Here is a 10,467-nt window from a genome sequence, read left to right as displayed (position 1 = left end):
AGATGCACACTCTGAACATGGCCACATCATCATCATCTGTGACAAGGGCTCCCTCACTGCCTTCTACTGTGTCCTGGGATACCTGGGCTCCCTGGCCCTGGTGAGCTTCACAGTGGCTTTTCTGGCCAGGAACCTGCCTGACACCTTCAATGAAGCCAAGTTCCTGACATTCAGCATGCTGGTGTTCTGCAGTGTCTGGCTCACCTTCCTCCCTGTGTACCACAGCACCAAGGGGAAAGTCATGGTGGCCATGGAGGTCTTCTCCATCTTGGCCTCCAGTGCAGGGCTGCTGGGCTGCATCTTTGTCCCTAAGTGCTATATTATTTTGTTCAGGCCAGAGAGAAATTCTCTACATGAGTTAAAAGATAAAACAAGTTCATGGAAGAAGCAGTCTTCATATAAAAGAAATGTATTTTCTTAAACTAAATAGAAGGTGTGAAGCAAATGTGCCGATTTTTCAGTCTGATATTAGATTATAGCATGAGATTGACTTGTAGAAACTACTAACTCATATTTTGTTTTCTCTTATTTTTTTTCTTTTCTTCTCTTTTGAACACATTTCTCCTTAACTATAATTTGTCTTCCTCTTTTTCATTTACTTTCATTTAATCATAAGGGCAGTTATTGGCAGACCAACTGATCCATTTTTTCCCACATAAGAGTGAAGAAACACCTACAAAGATGTGAAGATTTATGAAGTAAAACATTACACATAATAATAGCTCAGATTATCATGCCTCAATCCATAAAATGATTTTTAATTTAAACAAAAAATGTATAATACAATATGAGTCAAATGATCCATTTCAAGTGTTCTACCATCTCCATCTCCCTGACTGTCCCAACCGTCAATATTTTCATGCCATGTAAACTCCTCTTGTAATTGCCTCACACACATGTGGACGTGCAGGTCCTGCCATTGCAAGGAGGATGACCTATACATTTTGTTCAAACCAGCCTGTATGGAACAGTGAAATCCTTTGTTAAAAAGGGAATACATAGGTAGATAAACAGACAGACAGACAGGTGATGCTTTACACATAAATAGAGTACAATGTTTATCATATTCTATAGGTCACAATATGGGCATTCTATACTCATATGGTGGCTCTCTGACATCCATAACAGTCATCCACCCTAGAATTTCTTTTGGGAAAGATAATATAGCCTCAGTCACATGTGTTACCATCTGCAGCATGAGCCATAGCTCTCCTACCATCCTGTCACAATTATTCTTGTCACAAATTGCATATCAGGCATTTTGAAGGTGTCCGTGTACTCATTTGGTGGGCATATTAAGGAGGCAAATCACTCAGTTTCCCTCAAGGATGGCCACTCCAAATTTCCCATGAAGATGTTTTACCCTGACTCCAATTTGGGGCTGTCTGGTGCTTTACTCATGCACCAAATTTTCCATGAGTTTCTTGGGATGATGCAAAAGGAATTTTGAGTTTCAGTGAGACTTCTACATTTTTAGCAGCTCACTAAGAAAAGTCATGTGCAGGCATGTTAAACCCTTTCATAGCAAAAAAAAAAAGTGAAGGAAAGATTTCAGTGAGAATGTAGACATATCTACATTATTAGATCACTTCCTAGACCAAGAATTCCTATCCTGTGGAGATAAAATTGGACCTTGATCTCCAGGTAGCAGCATCTGCATATACTGGTAATTCCTCTGAGTTGAAGGGTGATGAGGATGGCAGTTTATGCTCTAGGACTAACGAAGTTTGAAGAGTTCCCATCTCCCTTAGAGGAAAAAAAATCTTAATTTTATGGTTCAATTTTGTTATAGGAAAACATTTCTGAAGGCTTTATTTACAAAAGCTTTAAAAACAAATAATACCCTTTGTTTTGCAAATAATTTGTTTGAAAAGACCACCCAGCTACAGATTGTCATACAATGAATAAATAATGTACAAAGGAAACAAACTACTCTTGCTAACATTTGGAGATTTGCTTGTCCTAGTGATTGAATTGTAGTCCTTCATTTCAGGGTAGAGTTAATGATTAGCAAGTCTTCCTACACATGCTCTGGTCTGGTCACATATTCTGCATGGCTAAATATTTCAGTCTCTTGTGTCACTATATATAAAATAGATTGCAAAGACATACATAAAAAAATAAACAAGCATTACACTCCTCAGATACATATATAGTATTTTATTGTTTTGCACCAAATGTCTCCATTATCTCTGTAACTATGAAAGCATAATATTTGTCCTTTAATTTGATACAAAATATACCTAACAAGAGGACTGAGTGATAGCTCAGCAGAATAAGTGCTGGTCCAGGAGAACCAAGGTCCTGAGTTCAATCTTCAGTACAAAAAAAAAGGAGAGAAGGAGGAGGAGGAGAAAGGAGGAGGAGGAGGAGGAAAACAAAACAAAACAAAACAAAAAACACCATGAGAGATCTGGCTGTTCCTCAACACAGAGAGAAACCAAAAAAAAAAAAAATTGAATAGACAAAACATACTTAATAACTTGCTATGTTTGGACTTTACTGAACTTGATTTGTGCAATCAACAAATCAAGAGCATCATATGTATGGCTATAAAGTTTTTTTTAAAAAAGAGTAAACTGTAATGGGATGAAAAGAAGCAGATCAAGGGGTGTGTGCTATCATAACTAGCTTCAGTATCTTGAATGCCATTTTCTGGCAGGTACTAAATATCTAATTGCAAAAATCTTTTCCTGAGGTGTAAATCTAGTTTGAAAATTCTTCAGTCATGGAGAAGTCTACACATGACCAAAAGTTACCAGCAGACACTAGATGTGCTTGGAAGATTAAACACTACCTACAGAAACAGTAGTTACTAAGCTCCTCAGTAGTTTCTGTCTTTTTTTTAGTCTTGTTGAATCAACAGTTTGCACAATGCATGTGCTATATTTGACAGATCAGAAACAAGTAAACACTGTATAAAGTTGGTAAATGGCCATTTTTCTACCTAACCACAATTTCTGATGAAATAGAAGATTGAATCACTCTCTAAGGTGCAAAATTGATGGTCCACACACTCAAGTAGCTAAATCTGCAGAATGGAAGGGAGACATGAAACAGGGAAATAAATTACAGTCAGTGCTAATTAATTTAGGAAAGAGAAAATAAAACCAAGCTCAAAGAGGTGAACTTTATCAAATTATTCAATACAATGTAGCTTTCCCAACACTCTGTCACATATGCTTGCAAACAAGTATGTTAAATTAAGGCCAAATTTAACCTGAATGTACTTCTATTTAGTAAGAGCTGAGATAGGAATGGTCATACTTAGTACTAAATGCCAGAAAATAAAATAGACTCTGAAAAGGGAAGGGGGAAGAGCTTGTTACCTATTTTTTAAGGAATTCAACCAGAGATAAAAACCTATATACAAGCATGTATGTAGCTCAAATCAAATACAAATAAAAAGACTATTTCATGTTATGACTGCTTGTTGGCTTCCTCTTCATATGCATTCTCTGCCATTCTGTTCACAGGATGAAGCAGAACCAAGGTCATATAAATGGCCACAATATTTGGCATCATCAATATGATCTTCAAAGAACATTTCTCTCATTTTGAAAAAAGCCCTTCCTGTAAGCAATGAATCAGACCCTACTTGATGATGTGGTCCTATCCGTTCCAGCTCAAACTGTTGAGCAACTTTTTGTAGTCCACCTTTGAGATTTCTACAGCTCTTCATGAGGTATTACATATCATAATGATGGGGAAGAGCAATCAAAGAATCTCAAAGAAGTCAAGTTCTTCTTTGGACTAGTTAGAGTTGGTCAGGATTTTTATTAAATAGCTAAAGTCATAACCACTATGAAATCATAACCATTTGACCCCTTCATACAGGAAAACTCCTGATCTCATAAGAAGATCTGCAAAGTATTGGGTTCAATTACTTCCTCCTTCTGTTTTTTAAACTGGATACCAGATGTTGTTATAGCTTTATAGACTCCTGAGCATCCACGTCCTCCATCAAATTAAATTTAAAATTAAACTGTCAAGTTGAAATTCCTGGAGGGTATTCTCCTTGCTTTTTCATAAATGTCAGTCCTAGCTGGATCATATTTAGTAAGTCTACAATACAAAGAAATATTTGGTACTGATAGTCAACATTACTCTTGAGTACTCCAATTGGTCTTGCAACCACACCTAGAAACTTGGTGTCCATAGCAGCATAATTGTATTTTTGGATAACGTGACAAATTATCTTCATTTCTTCACCCAGGTTACAACTCAAACTTCACAAATTCTTTGGCTATGATCTACAGTTCCTGCTGGCATAGAGAGAGCACAAAGAAGTTCAGACACAAAATATTAAAATGTTATATTTGATTGAAGACTTTTTTTGCAAATGCTTTTTTCTTTCTTTATGTACATGTGTCTCAGAGCTCACAATCCTCTTCTTCATCCACACTATAGAGAAAAAATTCAGCGGCGGTGGCAGTGGCAGTATCGGCAGCTGCAGCAGGTGCCCAGTAGATACCTCTTGCTAGCAAGGGGAGTTGAAACCACCTATGGTGCAATTTTTGATAGCAGTTACAAATTAAACTCCCCCTACCTTCAGCCCAACCCCAATCTTGAGGGTCTTGAGGAGTCACATTATCAGGTTTGTGCTTTAATCTTGGATTGGCACGCAGATTCCATCAAAGGTAGATGAGCATAAGCCAAAGAGGAACGAGATGCTTGAGCCTGAAAAGGTACCACTAAAGATTGTGAGTTCAAATGCAAAACAAAGCTCAAATCTAGAGCTATCTCAGAAACAACCTAATGCATAATGTCACTGTGAAGTCAGGACTTGATGTAGCAAGAAACCAGCCATTCACTTTCTTATTCATCGATTCTCTGTGCTCTTGATAAAAGAATTGAATCAAGATATGTAGCCAAGCAGAAGTATAGGTAGACTTTATTGTAAAGGAAATCCAGAGAGAATGACAGCTTCATTCAACAAGATGGTTGGTGTCATAGCAGCAGCTACACAGAGTATCAGTTTAGCTATAACTTTTTATTTTTTATTTTTTAATAATTTTATTGAGAAACAAATATCAATGAGACAGTTTCACAACCAATTACTGGCACATTTTCAATAATCAATGCATTGCATATTGTTGTCATAGTGGTTATTCATTGCACAAGATGAAGACATGATATCCTGTCTCAAACACTATTATTATAAACCTTTCTATTCTTTGAATTAATAGAATGGAGCTGTATATCTATCCTAACTGTTTTGAGTACACAGATACAAAAGGATCCTTCATTTCTAACCCACTTTTTTTGGTTAGTTTTGTCAGAAATGGGCATTCCATTGTCATATAAATATTGTAGGTGCTTGAATTCAGCAGAATCTCCCAATAGTCCAGTAGTGCATAATAATAGTGGGTTTTCCTTAAGACTGGCAAGGTCCAAAGTTGTCTTGAGCTTTTTATAACTCAGCATATTAATGTGGTCTTACTTTATAGACTTTGTTTTCATATTTTTCTGTTGAATGGTTAAAACTAAGATAAAGCAAGACATATATAACAAGAAATGTAACTTTTGTGTCTGATAAGGTCAGTCAAATACCTTCAGGATTTACACTGAAACCCTGTACCGCAGTTTGTAGATCATTTGTGAGTGTCAGCCATGTGGATGAGTCATGGCCATTGCTTGACCAATTTGCTCTTTGTGAAAGCCTGAGGGAATGTTTTCTCTCCATGAGACTCTCCTTAAGTACACTCTACACCATCTATCACTTTCCTCTGTGGCCCCATAATCTCCTTGAAAAGAAAATTTGGGACACAACTGAGTTACATATTGTTAAAGTATAGGTTCTCTTATGTCCTGAGTTCTCACTGACTTTGAAAGGCTAGGGCCAAAATATTGGCTGTCCTTGCAGCCCTTCTCTTACTTTGACTTTTGGTCTGAAAACTTAGGTTTTTAGCCCTCCAGAAGAGAACCTTATTATTACCCTACAACATATGCAGTTGGGTTTAACCTAACTATTGGTCTGAATATCAAACATCTTGGGCATAACATGGAACAGGTATTTTCCATCAAGTATTGATATGTTAAACTTTAAGTCCCTGCAGAATATGAAGACAAAAATTAAAACAATAAAAAATTGGAAAAATATGAATAAACAATTATATAATCTTACCCAGAAATTAAGAAATCTAACCATATACAGTTTTGTAGCAAGACTGTCCTCTAACATTTTTTTTCTGTCTCTTGTTTTCATTTATTACCCTTTTTTAACAAACATTTACTTGGGAGACAGTATGAAAGCAATTGCTATGTCATGACAAGCAGTATGTATTTAAAAGACTAGACTGGCAGGCATTCCAAGCATGACCCTATCATTACACATTGCTATCTTCAGTGAAGCTGCTTAGTTCACAGTTATCAGCCTACATTGTTAGTCAGAGTGAGAATCCAACCAATTAACTACTAGTTTCAAAAACATGCTGCAGACTCTCAGGATCCTTGCCTTAAACATCTTGTGTGTATAAATATATGGCTTTGCCCCTGTCATGTTTCCTAGCTTTTCTCCTTGCCCTCCCTTCATTTTCTAATCCTCAAGTTTTTCCTTTCCTTTTAATTTTGTTATACCTTTCTATTTTAATTTCTTCTTTTGAGTTCTTATAATAGGGAGACTATAAGATATTTATACATGTGGGTCTGGTTTATTTCACTTATGAGTATATCTTCAAGTGGTATCCACTTAAATATAAAGGCTTCAAGTCTGACATTCTTTATAGCTGAGTAATACTCCATTGTATAAAAATACCATTTCATTCAACCCTCAGGTGATGGGCATCTTGGTTGTTTCCAAGATTTGGCTATCACAAATTGTGCTGCTATAAACAGAGGTACACAAATATCACTATGATGTGACATTTTTAGTTCCTTTGGGAAAATTCCCAGTAGAAGGATAGCTGGTTTGAATGGGATTTCCAGTCCTAGTTTTTTAAGGATTCTCCACACTGATTTCCATTATGGTTGCACCAGTCTACATTCCCACCAGCAGTGGAGGAGGGTTCCTTTTTCTCCATATCCTCTCCAACATTTATTGTTGGTTGATATCATTATGATAGCCAATAGCTATAACTTTTTAGACAACACAGGAGCTACTTCTGGAGCTCAGGGAACTACAGTACTTACAATGCTTTTTGATATTTTATTAAAAAGTTGTATGGAATTTGGAAATTAGCTTACTGATCTTTGATGGTCACTCTCTTGTGCTCGCTTCGGCAGCACATATACTAAAATTGATGGTCACTCTCTCTTCAGAAGTTTAATCATGTTAAACTAACATAAGGTGATTCTTTAATTTAAACCAAGTCCAAGAAAAAGCTAGGACAGCCTTTGAAAATATTTCCTTTCCTGGGCCAGTGAGATGGCTCAGTGGAATAAGTGCTTCACTGGCAAGTGCAAGGGCCTGAGTTCAATCCCTGGTTCCAAAAAAGAAAAAAGAAAGAAAGAAAGAAAGAAAGAAAGAAAGAAAGAAAGAAAGAAAGAAAGAAAGAAAGGAAGGAAGGAAGGAAGGAAGGAAGGAAGAAAGAAAGAAAGAAAGAAAGAAAGAAAGAAAGAAAGAAAGAAAGAAAGAAAGAAAGAAGTCTACTTAGAAAAAAATCAAATACAAGCAATGAAGAATGAAAGGGGTGTAATCACCACAGACCCAGTGGAAATTCATAAGATTAATAATAGCTACTTTGAGAATCTTTACTCTCACATAATAAAAGACACAGAAGAAATGGACAGATTCCTAGAAAGGTACAAATTACCAAAACTGAATTGACAAAATATAACCACTCTCAATAGGGCAATAACAGCCAATGAAATATGAGATGTAATAAAAAACCTACCCATAAAAAAATCCAGGTCCTGATGGATTCACAGCTGAATTCTACAAGAAATTTACAGAATATGCAATCGCTATACTCCTCAAACTCTTCAATGAATATGAAAAGGAAGCAATCCTCCTAAAATCATTCCTTGAGGCAAGTATACCTAAATCAAGGAAGTACACAAATAAAAAAAAAAAAAACTACAGGCCAATATCCCTCATGAACACAGATGCAAAAAATTCTCAATAAAATCCTAGTAAATCGAATACAGCAAATCATTGAAAACATTATAAACCGTGACCAGGTAGGATTCATCCCAGGGAAGCAAGGATGGTTCAATATACACAAATATATAAACGTAATACACTGTATCAATAGAGGCAAACCTAAAATCCACATGATCATCTCAATTGATGCAGAAAAGGCTTTTGAAAAAGTCCAACACTCATTCATGTTTAAAGTCCTACAGAAAATTGGAATAGATGGCCTCTATTTCAATCTGATTAAAGCCATCTATGGCAACCTAACAGCTAACATAAATCTAAGTGGGGAAAAACTGAAATCTTTTACTCACAGATCTCATAAAAGACAAGGATGTCCTCTATCACCACCTCTATTCAATATAGCAGTGTAATCATTAACTACAGCCATTAGACGAGAAAAATGAAAGGAGTAAGATAGGTAAAGAAGAAGTTAAATTATTATTATTTTCAGATGACATGATAGACCAAAAAAACTCCACCATTTAGAGAAGTGTAATAAAATGGAGATTTCATCATTTGTTATAACTGTTATGTGACACTACTATGTATGACTGTTGATGTCAAATATTCTCTGAAAAATTTTAACTAGTATTTCTACAGGAATTTAGCTGCTAAAATGGCCATCATTGATAAAAAATAACAGTTCTCTGCTCACACTTCATATTTCAAGGTGATTGATATGCAAATAAAATTCTGATAATTGAGTACTAATATGGACCCAGAATCTCCTGAAGAAAGAATTGCTATTAATTCCTATTTTATATCAAAATCTGCTCCTGACATTCATGTCAAACTAAAAAGACAAATCTCAGCCCTCACACCACACTTACTTGACCTGATTTTCCATGTCTTCAATTACAGAGACCAAAATTAACTAAACACAAGTGCCAAATTTTGGCTGTGACACTTGGGACTCCCATCAACAGGACCTTAATAAGGCAATGCTGAGTCTAAAAACTGCCTGATCCCATCCTGGACTGTTTCAAGTGTGGCAAAGAAGGGCACTGGCCATGAGCCTTCCCCAGCCTTCAGCCACCACTGGGACCTGGTTTCATCTATAAACTCTAGGTTCACTGGAAATGTGACTATCCTGTCTGCCAGAGAGCAGTTAAGTCATCCAATTCCCTGCCCTCAGAGAAAAAGTCCCTATGGCCAAATCCATCAATACTTGACCTGCTTGCTCTTGCTGCTGAAGAGAAACAACAGAGCTTGGGGTCCATGGCCCATATCAAGGTATCTTTGTCAGAGTCCCAAGTCTTACTGGACATCTCAGGTAAAAAACTGTTTAATTGCTGATACAGACATCATATATAGTGTTCTTCCTGAGTTCTAAAGTTGCTATATTAGATCTACAGTCTCCATAGTGTTGATGGCCAACCTACACGACACTTTCAGACAGGCCCATTTCCTGATGACTCTACACACTGTTCTTCCTTATAAACCCAACCTACTCCATAACTCTCATGGAGAGAGAACTCATCCAAAAACTCCATGTCTCTCTCACCTCTTCTCCCCATAGTGCCTATCCTATAAACCTAACCTCAATGCATGGCCTGTTCCTCCCTCTCTCTCCCCTTGTTGAATATATACTCTGAGAAACTTCTATTCCCATTTGCACTACACATGCTATTCCTATAAGAATGTAGCTCAGAGATCCCACAGTCTTTCCCTGTATTCCCCAATACCAAATAGCCCCAAAACATCAGAGGGGACTCCAGCACATCATTCACTGCTTCCTCAGTCTCCTTATCCTGAGGCACTTGGAACTAACTTCTATGTGGACATGAGCCATCATCCTTTCAACCCGCCTCACTTCCAAGAACTCTCCTAACCCAGACCACCGACTTTACCAAGTGTTGACTATGTATGTTCATTCTAAGCCCTGACCTCACAACCATTCTGGTCAAACCCAACAACACACACACTTGTCCCCCTCAACTTCTCACAAAATCTTTAACCATTGACATCTCCCTTTAACCATTCCCCTCTTCCTACAACCTCACATGTTCCCCAGGAAACCCCATAAGCCTCCCTTGCACCAAACTCACTTCATTCAACACATCTCCAGACAAACAACACAAAACAAACATACAGCTGTTTTTCTGTGGCACCTTGGTCTTTCCTTGCCTTTCCTTACACCTCCAGTGTATTCCAGTGACTATGATCCCTAATTTCAACATATACACAGACTCGGAGTTTCAAGATGCCTTCTTCCTTTTTTTTTATTTTTTTTATTTTTTCTTTTGATTTTTTATTATTTTACTTTATTAATACTGTTTGCAGTACATGAAATTTACATTCATGTTGGGAAATGGCTATACATTTTCAGCTTCCTTTTTTAATACCCTGCCTCATCCCACCCACTTTCCTCTTGCCACCTCTAAATC

At 36.9% G+C, this 10,467-nt stretch overlaps 2 pseudogenes; one reads left to right on the top strand and one right to left on the bottom strand.

The window, feature by feature from the left end:
- Positions 1–3,420: 3,420 nt before the first annotated feature.
- Positions 3,421–4,272, bottom strand: LOC101575407 (annotated as a pseudogene).
- A 94-nt stretch (positions 4,273–4,366) lies between these two features.
- Positions 4,367–10,467, top strand: part of LOC101586079 — a 25,717-nt pseudogene continuing 19,616 nt past the window's right edge.

This window comes from Octodon degus, unplaced genomic scaffold (genome assembly GCF_000260255.1).
Source record: "Octodon degus isolate 3935 unplaced genomic scaffold, OctDeg1.0 scaffold00028, whole genome shotgun sequence".
Lineage (NCBI taxonomy): Eukaryota > Metazoa > Chordata > Mammalia > Rodentia > Octodontidae > Octodon > Octodon degus.
Note: the sequence above shows the minus strand (reverse complement) of the source record. Positions and strands in the feature narration are given on the sequence as shown.